Genomic DNA, 16218 nt, shown 5'->3' with positions numbered 1-16218 from the left:
CAGCTGCTGGTGTTGACAGTCTTTCCTGATGCTTGATGTTCCTCCACAGATCGGCCTTTGTTGTCTCTGTCTTGCTTAGCTCCTGGCTGCACCTGCGGCTGTTTGCCCGTGTTTCTTCTTCTCCAGGACTGAGAGGAGCAGCAGCGGGGGAGACACAGAGGAAACACATTTACTGTTGGAAACAGGTGGAGGTAAATGCCTCTGGAGGGGGTTGGTTTTGGAAAGGCATGATTTTCAGACACAGTTCTACTGATTTATTGTAATTTGCTGCTTTGCAGCAGCATGCCCCACTCTTGTAAAGTGTAAGTGTTACGATTACATTGTACATTTAAATACTGATGCATTTCTAGTACTTGTAACTGACTGAGCAGTGCATCATGCAATAAACTTTGCATGATGGTCTTTTGTCTTTACCTGCCTGGACCACTTGGTGGTGCAGTAGTTCCACCACTTTAGACAAAAAAACTCTTAATACTCACTTTGAATCAAACCATAGACAAAAACAAGAGAACCACCAGAGCTCCACATCAAGGCTACAGCTCTTGATTTCTCCGAAATACCCAAAAGACAAAACGGATTAGCAGACATTTGGAAATTTATTTAAATAAAGCTCACTTATAATTGGTAAAATTAAGCCCTGTTTTACAGGCCTGGATCCATAACAGTAAATGGTGTGTGTGTGTGTGTGTGTGTGTGTGTGTGTGTGTGTTTGTGTCAAAAATCTCAACTACAGTATCCTCTGTGAATAATGTAATTTATAAAAATTTGGCAGGAGGGGATCAGACTATATGTCTGAAATTTATAGCTCAGCGCCTGAGAGGGCTTTTAATGAAAACAGGAATTAATTGCATTAAATCTCTCAGCTGTGAATGTTAAGCAGAGCATTTAAAGTTTGGGGAATGTTCCTCAATTTCCAGAGGGGGGGCTTTCAACTTTGGCAAAAAAAAGAAGAAAAAGTAATTGACAGTTATGGGTTCTGGACTTAAAGCCATGTTGAAAATACAGGCAAACTGACACATTCAGCTCCTTTTTTGCTACTTTTACTCTGAACTTTCATTCAAAATGCATTTGATGCATTAGGTAGCGGAAGAATTAGTCTGGAGTCACAGAACAGCAGTCAGTTCTGGAAAAAAGAGAAACGAAGAGGAGGCAATGGAGAGGAAAAAAGGGGCTGGATGGAGAATCGTACTTTTAGCTTCACAAACACACACATACACAAACACGCACGCACACAAAGACTAGCGCCTGCTGTGGAGTCTCTTGCTGAGTGAGGTCAGTGGAGCGAAGGATGAGGTGGAAGGAAGGAGGGAAGGACAGAGGAGCGAGGGAGTGAAAAAAAGGAGGAACACATAACAAATCTGAAGTTGCATAACTGGACATGCTTTTGCTCGCCCCGAAAATAACACACTGATCTCCCCCTCCTTTTTATCCCCTTTTGTATCTGTCTGCTGCTACATTTTGCTCCTCTGGTGTGCTTACAATGTTTTTTTTTTTCTTGAACCCCTCAACCCCACTGCCATCTCTGTCTTCCTCTCTCCCCTTTTCTTCCACACCTCATCCTTTATTGTAGTAATAACCAATTTTTAAGGACCTTGAGCCAAATCTGCCCCCCCAACCATATTCTAATTCACAATGAAAATTAAGTGATTTACAATGGGAATTGTTTTTGTACTTGTAGTATATATAGCATGCCAGAATGAATAAAAACAGCATCAAACTGGAGCTTGTTTATCAAAATAGTGCCACTGGAATATCCCCCAGTTGAGGTCCAAGCTAAGCTCCTAATGTCCTAAAATCCAAGAATCATCCTAAAATCCTGGGGATGTCCTAAAATCTTAGAAACATTCTAAAATCCAAGAAATGTCCTAAAATTATAGGAAGTCCTTAAATCCCAGAAATGTCTCAAAAAATTTTTCTAAATTCTTAGAAACATCCTAAAATTATAGAAATGTCCAATAATCCTAAAATTTCATAAAATCCTAGAAATGTCCCAAAATCCTAGAAATGTCCTAAAATCCTAGAAATGCCCTAAAATCCTTGAAACATCCTAAAGTCCTAGAAATGCCCCAAAATCCCAGAAATGTCCTAAAATCCTAGAAATGTCCTTTAATCCTAGAAATGTCCTAAAATCCTTGTAACAACCTAAAGTCCTAAAAATGTCCTAAATTCCTAGGAATGTCCTAAAATTCTAGAAAAAAATTCGTCCTCAAATTCTTGAAAGTCCTTAAATCCTAGAAATGTGTGGGGCTGCGACTGGTCCCTGGCCTCCTGTCCTTTTGCAAAAGTGACCTTTAAGTAAAGCCAGTTGAGTATCCCTGCTTTATTGTATCACTCCATCGAATAGAAGTTTGTGTGTCCATGCAGGCATTCATGCATTTATTCTCATCCCCAAGCTCGGTAGTGGTACTACCCACCTGCCCATCCCCAACTCCCTCCTCTGCCGCTCCCTCCCCCTCTCTCCGTTCCTCCCGCAGGCCCCCCCGGTCTACCTCTCCTCTCCGTCTAATAATAGCCATAATGTGTTATGAGTATGCAGTCTGTCTCACTCGCAGCAGCTCTGTACTCACCTCCCTCCTTCTCTTTCCCCCGTTTCACTCCTGCAGCTGGCATGTCGTCTTTCTCACCTCCGTCTCCTGCTTCCATTTCTCGCATTTCCTCTTCCTCTTGTCTTTCCATATGATCCTTGTTGTTGAAATGCTGTTTTCTCACCCCCTTTTCCCATCTTTCCCCCTTAACTTGCTCCTTCCTGTTTCTGTATGTGACATGAACATGGTGTGAACATATGTCTTCCTCCTCGCTCTTCCCACTCGTTGGCGTCTTTTACCTCCTTTTGCTCTCCTGCTTGGCTGGCTGTATGTGGTACCTAACTCCCAAACTGCTACCCATTTCTTTTCTCTTTCTGTCGTTCAGTCTCCATCTCACTCACACACACACACACACACACACACACACACACACACATACACACACACACACACACACACACACACACACACACACCTCCATCTCCATTGGCAACCCCCCCACCCCTTTCTTTTGTGGTTTTCTGCAAGAGTGTGAACTATGCAGGCTGTCTGCCTCTTCTCCCCTCTTCTCCTCCCTTGTTCTCTCTTTCTCTCTCTCAAAACTTTGCAAGTTGTCTCATTATATTTCTGCACATTGTATTTGTGTCCGCGCATTTACCTGCTGATGTTCGCACTCTTTTTTTGGAAGTGCATGTGTGCACATTTACCTAGCTAACTTGCCTGTCTGGTTTCCAAAATGTTAACGTAATTGCACCAATCAACACTGACATACACACACACACGCACGCACGCACGCACGCACGCACGCACGCACGCACGCACGCACGCACGCACGCACACACACACACACACACACACAGATAAAAGCAAACACATTTTGCGGTTAAATTTTCAGTGTTATCGTGTGAACCTCATTACCGCACCGGGATAGAATATGAAAGAATGGAGCAGACTGAAAACAACAGGAAGAGAGGCTGGATGTCTTCCTTTTCACACAATTAGACAGGCATGCAGACAGACAGATGGGCTCTTAGACAGACGCAGACGTGCTGTGACAATCATGACAGACTTGAACCCCAAAATAACAACAGACAGAGAGTGGAAGCCACCGCCTGTGATCCAGTCTCACATCTTTAAGGTTTATTTTGTTGAAGTAGTTTTTTATAAACTGTGAGAATATGAGGCTGCCACTCATGAGTGGATGATGAAATTATTCTTTACTACTGATGTTTTTTGTTTTGTTTTTTTTATGTAAGAAAATATTTGTGAAAACAGGTTTTTGGCAAATTCACCTCCTGACTTTTTGGTGATGCAGGTCGAACACCAAATAGCAGACTATTATTTAAATTAACACATTTGTACTCAGAATAACCTTTGAAATTAGTAAAATTAGAAGTAACAGAATTTTCACTTTAAATGTTAGTGGGTGTTAAAAATGCTTAACAGACAAATTAATCTCTAATTAGCCCCAAATAGCCTCTGACTCTGTCTTGCAATTTATGCTGATTATGGGTCAGCTAACCTTGATTTAGTGATTAAAAAATTAAATCTGACTTTATTTAAATTTGATTTAAAAATACACTGACATGTCAATATCCTACCCCCTGATTATCAAACTAGAACTATAATTTATATTAAAAACATTATAAAAACATAAAATATAGGACCTTTTGGCAATGCGCTCTAATAAACTCTTATTTTTAGCATATTTTGTAGTACAGAGTATTTTGGAACTTAAGTAGAAAATAGAGTGCAATAAAATGCTGCAGGAAGGAGTCCCAAAACCCATGTGCCAAGCGTGAACTCCTGGTTAGGATTCCTTCAGTTTGGTCATTGTTCAGGAGGTTTTTACTGGAAGCCAAATTATTTGCTAAAGTCGGCTCCTCTACAAAAAACTCAGTGATTGCAACCGGTAAAAACACTGAATAAAGCAGTTTTGTTACAAATCATTTTTTTGGGGGGGGGGCACTGATGTACCACTACACCAGCAGCTACTATTGTGTACTCACCTTTTTTCCCCGATAATTTAGATCCATATGCTCAGAGGATTTTTACTGGGAGTCAAATTATTTGCATCTATCTCTTCCTTTCCAATACAAACGGACCCAGGGATTTGATTTGGTAAAACCAAAGAAAAAAGCAATTTCACGTTAAAAAAATCTGTGGTTTTCCAATGTTCTTGATGCAGGGGGACTACTAACTAAAGTGGCTGATGCCAAAAAGTAAATGGCCCCATCTGGAGACATTGTTTGGTTTGTCTGTTCTGGGTTCCTGTAGAAACGGTGCAATGTGGCAATCTCTGTAGACTCCCAATGTGGATATAAATGGCTCCTACTAAAGTAAGAAAAACACAACAAATCTTATTTTAAGTTGGTTTAACACTAACGTAAACTTATTATATTATATTCCATTTCTGCCAATATATCCCCCTAAATCTTTTACACTGGGCCTTTAAAGTAATGCAAACATGGTGTAGTTCATTTAGTTAGCTTCACATTTACTCATAAAAGTCATGTTCTTGATGATCATTTTGCTGAACAAAACATGTAATGGACAGTAATTCATTTATCAGAGTAGGGGGTTTGCTGGGGTTTGGCTTCATTTTTTTAATGTCATAGTTGTAAATGTTTTTACTTGAGCCTTCCTGAGTGACTGGAGGCAAATGCATGATGCTCCTTTCACCATAAATAACCATATCACAATTTCTGGCTGTGACAAATGGTGTGATTTGGAAGATTTTAAAGAAAACATGTCTTTCAAACCCACATGCAGGTTTGGGGATTCTGAGAGTATTTAAAAAATACAACCATAATACCAACCACTTTTTGATGATGATGACGAAAATGATATGAGAGTGACATTGACAGTTCATATTGTACTTGTGAGTTATATTGCAGCATCGACCTTATGGTCCTGATGCTGCATTATTGTGACTTTCATGACCTGTAGGTGGTGATGTACACTACATTGGAAATGTTTTACATTATTAGGAAGTGCTTGTCATATTTTATGTTCACTGAATTATTATAGGCTCTATGGAAATGTGATCGACACTTATTAATCTGCTCCTGTGGAACTTGAATGTGCATAGGTGCAAGTCATCCTGTGTTGAGATTAATGTCAACTGTTGTATGTCTCTGTGTCGTATTGTTTATGCTGTATGTGTTTTTATTATGTTATATATGTTTTTACACTTGCTACAACTCAAATTGCCCACTGGGACAAAAAATAACATTGAAGTGAAGGAAGTGAATTTAAAGTTAGATGTTCCTCCCTTAAGTCAAATAAATAACATAATTCCCTCCCCAATTAAATAAAAATTAATTGAAGTGCCTTCCCCTGTTTTACTAGGACAGGCCATGTTAAATAAAAAAATGTTAGATTTTAAAAAATAGTCATAATATTACAAGAATAAAGTTGTAATTTTGAGAATAAAGTCATAATATTATGAGAAAAAAATCGTAATATTTGAAAGGAAATAATGTAGTGATATTATGAGAAAAACAGTAATCTTACAAGAATATAGCTGTAATTTTACCAAAATAAAAGTTGCAATACGTTTGTTTCCGACTTTATTCTCATAAAATTACTACTGTTTTCTTTTAAAATTAAGACTTTTTTCGTGTAAATATTAAAATTTTATTCTCGTTGTATAATGAGTTTATCCCCTTGAAATTATGACTTTTTCCCCTCGTAAAACTACGACTTTGTTCTTGTAATATTACGTGTTTTTCCTCATAATATTACGACCTTATTCGCGAAGTCTCAATTTCTTCTCCTTTTTTTGTCCCAATGTGGCCCTAAAACTCTTTCGCAGATTACCATCACCCCCCTCCCTCTCATAGATATGGAACAGTCCCGGAGAAACATGAATTTATGTTTGCCACAGAGGTTTTTCAGCATTAATCCAAAATCCTATAAAACCAGGGGGAACCGGGGCGATGTTAATATCCGGGTTGCCTTGCTCTGCTGGCCGACAAATAAGTATCCCCGCACCACTCCATTGACAGGCTTACTCAGGCCTGTACACGTGGCACACACTCCTCTCTGTAACTAACACCAAACGCACCCCTCGTAAACATGGTAGTTTACTCTGAATATGTCGCATACCTGTGTACTGCAACCACAAATTAATCCCTCTGCCTCCGCTGATGCTGTTAATGTAACGGTTTTACTAAATCGTCGTAGAAGGTTTTTAATGACACTTCAAGATGACTTTTTCTTTGATAAAGAAACAATATCTTTCCCACCACATACTCGCTACTGCTGAAGGAGTCCCATGACAGTGTTTGTGTGTCATTTTTGTTTAGTTTTACCGTCCCAAATGATGTTTGAAAGCGACTTTTTCGCTCCGGTGAGATGCCACTGAGGAATCGTTGCTTCACTTCACTTCAGCATGGTAAGGACGGTTAAGATGCTATAATATAACGTTTATTTGATGTTTTGACGGAGCTGGTTGTTTCCTTGTTGTCTCGTAAATGTGCGTGTAAAAATGAGTGTCTTTTTTTCTGTCATGCCGTAGTTGACGTGTTGTATTTTCATCGTTTTTAGTGGTGAAATAGAGTGTTTTTCAGTGGCTATGCTAATTTCTCTTCGGTTACTGTTTACAATGTGCGTCACATGATGCTTTTCATGCTGTTGATTTGTGCAGTGTTAAAATGGTTGTAAATAAACAATGTCGTGCTGATATAGTTGTTTTTCAGTGTTCTGCTGTCCTTGTTGCTCCGTTATGAGGGTGTTTTGTTTCGGGCTTAAAACAATATTTAGGCTAAACTGCAAGTTACCTGAATATTGGCTGGAGTGATGACATCATACCATACTAAAGCTGTGTTACAGTGTTATTGCAATTTTGTTGAAATAGTGTTGCGATAAGATATATTGTGATATATTGCAATGCATTACCATTTTTAAGTTAAATTTAGTCAACATCTGTCTTATCTAACAAGATGAAAGTTTTCAGTCTCTGCATCTCACTTCAGTTGTTTTTATTGCCTCAGATTGAACTAGTGGACTGAAAAAAAACCCTTCATTTTATTTTTCTAGTAGGCTACCAAAAGTTTAATTTGTATGATAATAATAATAATAATAATAATTTCTAGCATAAAAAATTGACAGTTGGAGTCTGTTTATCGATACAATATTGCCATGAAAAAAATATTGCAAATATTGCAATGCATTTTCCCCCTCATCCCAAACATTAACAGTCACATTTTCTCCAGATAATGTGGTATTCGGCAGGAAAAAAAAAAAAATCAGTTATTAAGCAATGTCTTTGTATGTCTGTGTAGCTCTGGTTGTGTGCTTTATGCTGATTTTATATGTTTAGCTTTTAAGTGTGCTTTTGTGTGAGGACATTTTCTACCACAAGTAATGAATGTATGACTTTGAGTATATTCTACTGCATAGCTCATGTGCCTGTTGCTATGAAGTGGATTATTGTTGCTCCCAAATTTCTGCAGTGCTAAACTTGGTGTATCCTTGGTAGAAATGGTGAGTCTGGAGTGTACAGGAGTGGTTAAATTAGTCATAAATTCTCAAGATTTTCTGCATGACCTACTTTGACCTGGTTCAGACAGTCAACTTGTGTGCACAGCTACATGCATTTATGATGTACTGTATACTTTCCCCCACATTTCAGGTGCTGCCTCAGGAGTCCCATGACAGTGTTTGCGTGCCATTTTTTTGAGTTTTGCCATCCCAAATAATTTCTGAAAGTAACTTCTTTTCTCTGGTGAGATGCCACTGAGGAACCATTGCTTCACTTCACTTCAGCATGGTAAGTTACTAACTTGCTATCATATAATCTCAAATGCATGTTTTGTCTCTGATTTGACAGTGCTGGCTGTTTTATTGCTGTCTCGCTAATGTGCTTTTGCATATATGTATAAATTTTTTTCCGTCATGCCACAGCTGACGTGAAGTATTTTAAATGCTAGTGGTGGAGTAAATTTAGTTCTTATAGTGGCTAACCTTATTTCTGTTTGGGTGCTGCAGTGTTGAAATATGCTTATTTCTTTGCAATCTTATGTGCTGAATAATGTATCATACAGTGTTTTCCTCTTATTGTTGCTCTTAATATGGATGGTTTGTTTATGGCCTCAAACAATATTTCGCCCAAACTGCAGCTTACTAGAATATTAGCTTGAGAGATGACAACATGTTCATTTCCCAGTAATATTAATTAAATGAGGAATTCAATGGCTTTGTTGCATACAGTGGATACGATGCGATATTATCACAATACTTTAATCACAATACAATGTTGTGATATGCTGAGTATTGCAATAACAGATAAGGTGATATATTGCAGTGTATTTCTTTTTTTTTTTAACTGCAAGTTATGTCCTTAAAGAAAAACTTGTCAACTTTGGTTTATATGTGTTTTTTAACCAATAAGTTATCGTTTTCAGTCCGTTCATCTCACTTCAGTTATTTTTACTGCCCCAAATTGTTACTAGGACTGAAAAAGCAATTGATTATTATTATACTAGAAGGCTACCAAAAATTTAATTTGTTTTTATAATTTATATCATAAAAATAAATGATAGTAGGTGTCTGTGCATCAATATGATATTGCTACTAAAACATATTGTGATACTATGCCGTATTGGTTTTTCCCACAAGGTGAAGGTGATTTTCTTCTGCGGTGAGATGCCACTGAGGAACCATTGCTTCACTTCACCTCAGCATGGTAAGGTGCTAACATACTATCATCTAATGTTAAATGAATGATTTGTCTCTGTTTTGATGGAGCTGGCTGTTTTTTTGTTGTTGTCTCGCAAATTTGCTTGTGCAAATATGCCTAAATTTTTCTGTCATGCCAACAGCTAATGTGAAGTATTTTGACCGCTATTTTTGAAATAAGTTGAGTTCTCATAGTGGCTAAGCTTATTTCTGTTTGAGTGCTGTTTAGTATGTGTTTCACACGATGTTTTTCGTGCTGTGGATTTATGCAGTGTTGGAATATGTGTTTGTTTTTGTAGTCGTTTTTGGCGATGTCATGTTCTGAATTATATGTCATACAGTGTTCTGCTCTTGTTTTTGCTCTTAATATGGATGTTTATTTTAATGGCCTTAAAAATATTATCCTAAACTGCAGCTTACTAGAATATTGGCTTGAGAGATGACAACATGTTTATTTTACAGTAATAATGGTTAAATGAGCAGCTCAATGGCTTTGTCACATACAGTGGGTACAATACAATATAATCATGATACTTTAATCACAATACAATATTGCAATTTTGTTGCAATAGGCTGAGTTTTGCAGTGACATATGGTGATATGTTGCAGTTTATTACCTTTTTTTAAACTGCAAGTCATGTCCTTAAAGAAAAACTTTTATTTTTTCCCTCTGTCTTTTTATACAATAAAATAACATTTTCAGTCTGTTCATCTAACTTCAGTCTTTTTTATTGCCTCAAATTGTAACGTGGACTGATAAAGCAATTGATTTTTATTATACTAGTAGGATGCCACAAAAACAAATTTGTGATACTAATAATCCCCATGAAGGTGACTTCTTTCTTCGGTGCGATGCAACTGAGGAACCATTGCTTCTCTTCACTTCAGCATGGTAAGGTGCTAATATTCTATCATATAATGTTAACTGTTGTCTCGCAAATTTAATTGTGCAAATGTGTCTCAATTTTTCTGTCATGCTGCATTTGATGTGTAGCATTTGTTGATATTAGTGGTGAAATTGAGTTCTTGCAGTGGCCAAGCTCATTTCTTTTTGGCTGCTTTTTGGCTGCTTTTTACAATGTGTGTCATATGATGCTTTTCATGCTGTCAATTTATGCAGCGCTGAAATGTGTTTGTTATTAATATGCAATGTCATGTGCTGAATGTTGTGTTTTTTCAGTGTTCTGCTGGTGTTATTGCTTGGTTTTGAGGATGATTTGTTTTGGGCCTAAAACAATATTTAGCCTAAACTGTAAGTTACCGGAATATTAGTTGTAGTGATGACATCATATTGACTTAATGAGGAGCTTAATATATTTGTCACATAAAATAGGAAGGGAATCACATGGGAGCCAATGAAACGATACTATCATCATACTTTAGTTACGATACAATATTATTTGCAAATCTTTTGCGATAGGCTTACCAGATACATTCTTCAGTCTGTTCATCTTTCTTCAGTCATTTGTATTGCTTCAAATTGTAACATTGACTGAGAAAGCAATTGATTATTAATATACTAGTAGGCTATACATTGATATGATTATCAAAAAATACTGCAATACTATGCCATATTTGTATTTTCCCCACCCCAAGTAGTGACATTTACTTTATATCCAGATAAAAATATTCAGCTAAACATTACTATTTCAGTTTAAAGCAATGTGTTATGTGTCTGTTTAGCTTTGGTTGTGTACTTAATGCTGTTCCTATATGTTAAAGCCCCACCAGGGATGCACAATATAGGATTTTTTTGCCCATACTCTATATGCTAATATATAACAACTCATTTGGCCAATGACCAATACTGATATTTATATATCCACTTTTACTCCACCTAATTTTAGTGATCATTAAGTCTCTTCTGAAGTGGAATTAACATCATATTATGCAGACTCTTATTGTGATGGGCCGCCACCAGATGGAGACATAAACTGCAGTGCTCTCCAATATATGTAGTTTTCATTCATTGCAAAATAAAACTTAGGATTTTTGTTTTGTACATGTTCACTTTGTTAATGAAAAAAATCAGTTTGTGATATTGGCAGAAATCAGAATGTTGGCAGATTCCGATATTTCATTTTAAAACGACTAATGGTGGATATGGATGACATGCCGATATGCCCCCGTATCCATGTGTTGATGTTCGTCTTCTTTTGTGTTTCAAAGACATTTTCCGCCACTACAGAGTATGAATTTATCACTTCCAGCATGTTTATCTGCAGCATAGCTGATGTTCCTGTTGCTGTAAAGTGGATTGTTGTCACTCTCAAATCTCTACTTTGCTAAACTTAGTGTATCCTTGGTAGAAGTGGTGAGTCTAGAGTGCAAGAGTGGTTAAATTAGTCATAAATTCTCAACATTTTCTGCATGACCTACTTTGACCTGGTTCAGGCAGTCAACTTGTACGCATTGCTACATGCATTTATGATGTACTGTGTATCCAACACACACTGTAGTCAAGTCTGCATTGCTCTTCTCACTTTCTCTCTCGGTTATGCTTGCTGCTGCACTGCTCACCTGAAATCTTTGCAGGGCTTATGAAACTTACTAAACTCCATCGCACACCTGTAGGCTTCGAGCAGATGCCTGCAAGGTCTAGGCTAGTATTAGTTTCCCTGGGGGATGGGGTTATTATCGCCAGTCTCCAGTCTTTTCTATGCTGTACTCTGGAAGAGAGTGCTGAGGTCAAGACGACTGGCTCAGTTAAGGAGGCACTCATTCCTTTATCCCTGTCTTTGTGCATGAATGAGCATGATGTAGGTTGTTTATTATCATAATGTTAGTAATGCGCTCAGCTGTTATGATCGGCATGTTTACTTGAACCTTGTTCTGCATGACTGTTTCATTGTTAATTGGTTGTTATTAATCAGTTAATTAGCATAGTGTGCTTTGCGTGGAGGCTGTATTTGTGTTTGGTAATGTGGTCAAGTCAGTGTGTTGTAATTGCAGTCTGCTGCGTGTGCAGGCTAGTGAGTCTTCAGCAAGCCAAATGAATTTAACTAATACACTACAGTGTTAGTATGCTCACTTTTTCCATTGAAATAAAGTATAAAAGGGATAGTTAAGATTTTTTTAAAATGGGGTTGTAGGGGGTATTTATCCAAAGAGAGTATATTAAAAACAGTAGATATCAGATGGCACATCCCCAGTGTGAAGAAGCAGTCTGGAATCTGACATGGAAGCTGAGCAAACTACTGCTGTGGAGGGGTCAGAAACAAAACCTATTTCAGCCACCCAAGAAAAATTTCCACATAAAAAACACTTTAAGTGCATGCTATATTTAGAGTATTTTGACAGATTTTCAGCTGTTGACAGCGATATACAGCGGGAAAATGAAGCCATTATATCGCTCTCTTTGAAGCAAGAATCCATTGAGAGAAACAGTGATTTAATATTGTTGAACACGGGAGCTGCTGGTCTACTGATGTCTTGATCAGTGAGTTTTTTGTGTTATTATTTGACTTTCGCATCTAAAAGGGTTCATTTGAATTAACCAAAGTCATGCAATAATACAAATGAACTAACTGCTCGAAGCGGTGCCACACAAGCAGCTCCTGTGTTCAGTGAGCTCAAATTACTGTTTTCCTCAATGAAATCTTTGATGAGAGCACAGCACAGTTAACAGCTTTCCCATTGAAATAAGCTGTCTGACAGAAAGGTAGCGCTGTGAAACTTCTTTTAGGCGGCTAATATACATTTTATTGCTGCCCTGCATCCACAGCAGTACATTGCTCAGCTTCCATGTCGGACTCCTGCCTCCTTCTGTAAACCGGAAGCGTGCTGACTGAAATTTACTCGATGTAAAACACTGTATATGGCTAGGTAGCCCATACAACCCCACTTAAAAAAAATCAAACTATCACTTTAAAGTGCAGTTTTTTAATAGGAGTTAGGAACGGGGTTGTGGGTGTGAATGTGGGTGCATGAAAATAATATTGTTTTTGTCTAGTATACATTTCATTGAGTATTCTGTCAACATAAGGAGTAATAGATAAGCGGCAGTGCCTGATTTTTTTTTTTAAATTTAGGACCTAACCACTGCCCATCAGGATGTATGTGTGCATCCCTGTTCGGGTGTAACACTTGTAGACCTACAGGCAATTGGACTGAGAAGCAGACTCAGCAGACAAGACACTTCAAGTTAAAACAGTCTTTACTTTGTTCGTGATCAGGGTTAGTTGGCAACACAATGGGCAGACAGATTCAGCAAATACAGCTAAAGGGCAAAGGCAGGCAGGCAGCAGTTGGTATAGAGGCAAAGAGTCATCAAAACTCAACAGCATGAAGGTGAGGCAGGAACAAGGCTGCAGAGCTATGGGGTACAATGTAATGCTATTAACACTCTGGTAAAGGCATGCTGTAGTCTTAGTGAGACTGTTGGGGAATAGGTGAGTAGGCTGATGAGGTGAGATCAAGGTCATGATGGGTTTGAAATGGTAAGTGCATTTCTTTATGTTGAAGAGATAGACATAAGTTTGTTTGCTTTTTTTAAACAAGAATGTAGATTTTTTTCTATACAGCATGTATTACAGCAGAAATAAAAACAGAAAACAAGTAAGGTACAATACAGAACATTCATAGCAAGGTTTCATCTTAATAAAACTACTAAGACAGGACATCACAGTGAGTGAAGGTCTTAATTTAAAAAAATTACCAGGAAATGAAAATGCTGCCTATACAATTATTGATGATCCAAAGAATGAAAAAGAAAAACAGAAAATGCAAATATATATAATTATGCTGTCATCAGATGATTACGGCGAGTCGCCTTCTATAACGCCCCCATATCTTAACAAAGGTTGAATATTTACCCTTATTCATACAGACATGAGTTTTACTTGGGACAAGTCAAAGCTGATGGTATTTTTTTGTTTTATTTATCTGTGGTCAATATGCCACAGTAAATCACTCTCACTTATTTAGGTTTTTAAATAGTGCATTTTCCAAGATTATAGATGGACTCAGTGTACTACTGGACCATTTACAGCACATCAGTGTTTTAGCAGCTGTACAGGCCATAACCCACCACTTAGTGTTGAGCTTGTTTTGAGGCAGCCCAGTACATGTGTACATTTATGTAGTGATGTACATAAATCTTGGAAGTGTTGCATATTTCACTGCATTAGTATGTCTACTCCTGGGATGAGCAGTCTGTGCTTGCTGGTCTGATGTCGACCATGTGAGGCCTGTCTATACTGGTTTATGATTTTGGTTCTTTATTCATCAGTATATTCCTTACTGGTCGTGTTGCAACCCAAGCCTATTTCATGTCCCTCTGATGCTGATAAGGCCTTTATTAATAGGGTTGCATGATTAATTGAAATTAAACTGCAATATGCTCAAGTGAAATATCCAAATCACAGGAGCTGCAATTTTTTGATAAAGGTAAAATGTGTCATAACACACCATTATAAATGAGGCATTGTTGTGCAACAGAGAAGCCCTGGCCTGCAAATTGTATTTCAGACATAAGGAAGCATGCTTGCTTGGTAACATAATCAGCAGAAATCAGCCATTTTATTTATTTATTTTTTTTGTGAAAATAAAAAGCAAAAATCCCCATTAAAAACAAGACTCATTGCAACTGCAATCTGTCAGAACAATAAATTCGGATCTTTATTCTTTAATAGTGTGCAGCCCTATTTATTATTTCCCAACGTGCTTAATTTGTGTTTCTGGACTTTCTGGACTGTTACTACCCAGCTTCCTCTCTACTTTGTTGGAGAATCTACCTCCAGTGTTTTTGTAGGGAAGATTTCTGATTTTTCTTTTTTGCTGTATTCTCGAGGTCAACAAGTTTGGATAGCTTCTGTCTTACTGTCTAAAGACATAGAAAACTCAGACAAGCATGAACCTCATCTGCCCCTTGCTGTTTGACAAATACGGCATCTTTAAGCTGGGCAGCATGAGGTGCTGCAAACTATTGATTTTATTCAGAGTGAATGGCTAATTGGAAATTGGGCCGATTAAACACTCCTTGGTCTTTGCAAGGTTTGCAGCATTGTTAAACATCCAGTTATGTATGGGTTCATTCACTATCTTATAGAAATTTTCAGGCATTGGGGCTGGCAGTACTAAGCATATGAAACAGCTTTGGAATGGACATCCTTTTTATAGAAGCTGTTTTCCCCTAGAGGAAGACGTCAGGGTCCTTTCCACCTTTAAACAGACTTTTCATTTTGTCAAGTATAGAGCCAGAGTTTGCTTTCAATATAGTCTTACTAACAGGGAGGAATGTGATTCTGAGGTAATGCCATGTTGTGGAAACTCAGTGTAAAGACACCCTGATTGGGCTTAGATCAGAATGAAGGGCTGGTCTGGATTTAAGCAAATTGCCTAAAGTATTTTTAAGGTGACCCCGGTTCTATATGTTAATGTGCCTCACTGGAGTCTGCTGTGCTTTTTGGCAATGTTTACACAACATTTAAGTATAATGCAGGGTTGACATGCTTTTCTGTTACTCCCTGGTTGCATGTACAGATTTGCATTGCAATCTGAAAGGTCACATTTTTTTGAGCAGAATCAGAGGTTTGCAGCCATCTAATGTCATGTTGCCAGCATCTTATATACTGTGATTTTTTTTGCGATCTCTTAACTCACATTGAAAATGGCACAGAATATATCTACCATATTTAATACATGTGTGTAAACAACACAAACCCTTGACTGCACTGCAGGCGAAGCATGATTATGTCATTTAGTGTAAGTGTTGTTGTGAGTAAAGTGTCAGAATTCAGCAGCTTTCCGACTGGCATAATGAGCCAGCAGGGGTTAAGTCACCTAAGGGTGCCAGTGGAAGGAAAATGGAGTATGAAGATAAAGTTGGACAAAACTGAATATTTTTGCATTTTTATTTCCTTGTATACTGATTATATGACTTTGATTGGTCTGACAGGTTAATGCTTTAACACAAAAATTGGAACTTGTCAGTTTTTTATGACTGCATAAGAATTTATAAAGTCTGCACGATTATGGCCAGTATGATAATCACAATTAGTTTGATCAA

The 16218-nt window shown here is 37.7% G+C and overlaps 1 long non-coding RNA gene across 1 annotated transcript in view; it reads left to right on the top strand.

Annotated features, from left to right (window-relative positions):
- Window positions 1-6310: 6310 nt before the first annotated feature.
- The window catches only part of LOC148185646 (uncharacterized), a 93791-nt gene continuing 83883 nt past the window's right edge, over window positions 6311-16218 (top strand). The window contains exons 1-4 of the long non-coding RNA XR_015775766.1: window positions 6311-6924; window positions 8164-8301; window positions 9150-9216; window positions 10041-10101. This is a non-coding gene — a long non-coding RNA (uncharacterized LOC148185646). The remainder of the gene's footprint in view (window positions 6925-8163; window positions 8302-9149; window positions 9217-10040; window positions 10102-16218) is intronic.

Source organism: Plectropomus leopardus, chromosome 23, assembly GCF_026936395.1.
Source record: "Plectropomus leopardus strain MGB_pleo_1.0 chromosome 23, ASM2693639v1, whole genome shotgun sequence".
NCBI classification, from domain to species: domain Eukaryota; kingdom Metazoa; phylum Chordata; class Actinopteri; order Perciformes; family Serranidae; genus Plectropomus; species Plectropomus leopardus.
Note: the sequence above shows the minus strand (reverse complement) of the source record. Positions and strands in the feature narration are given on the sequence as shown.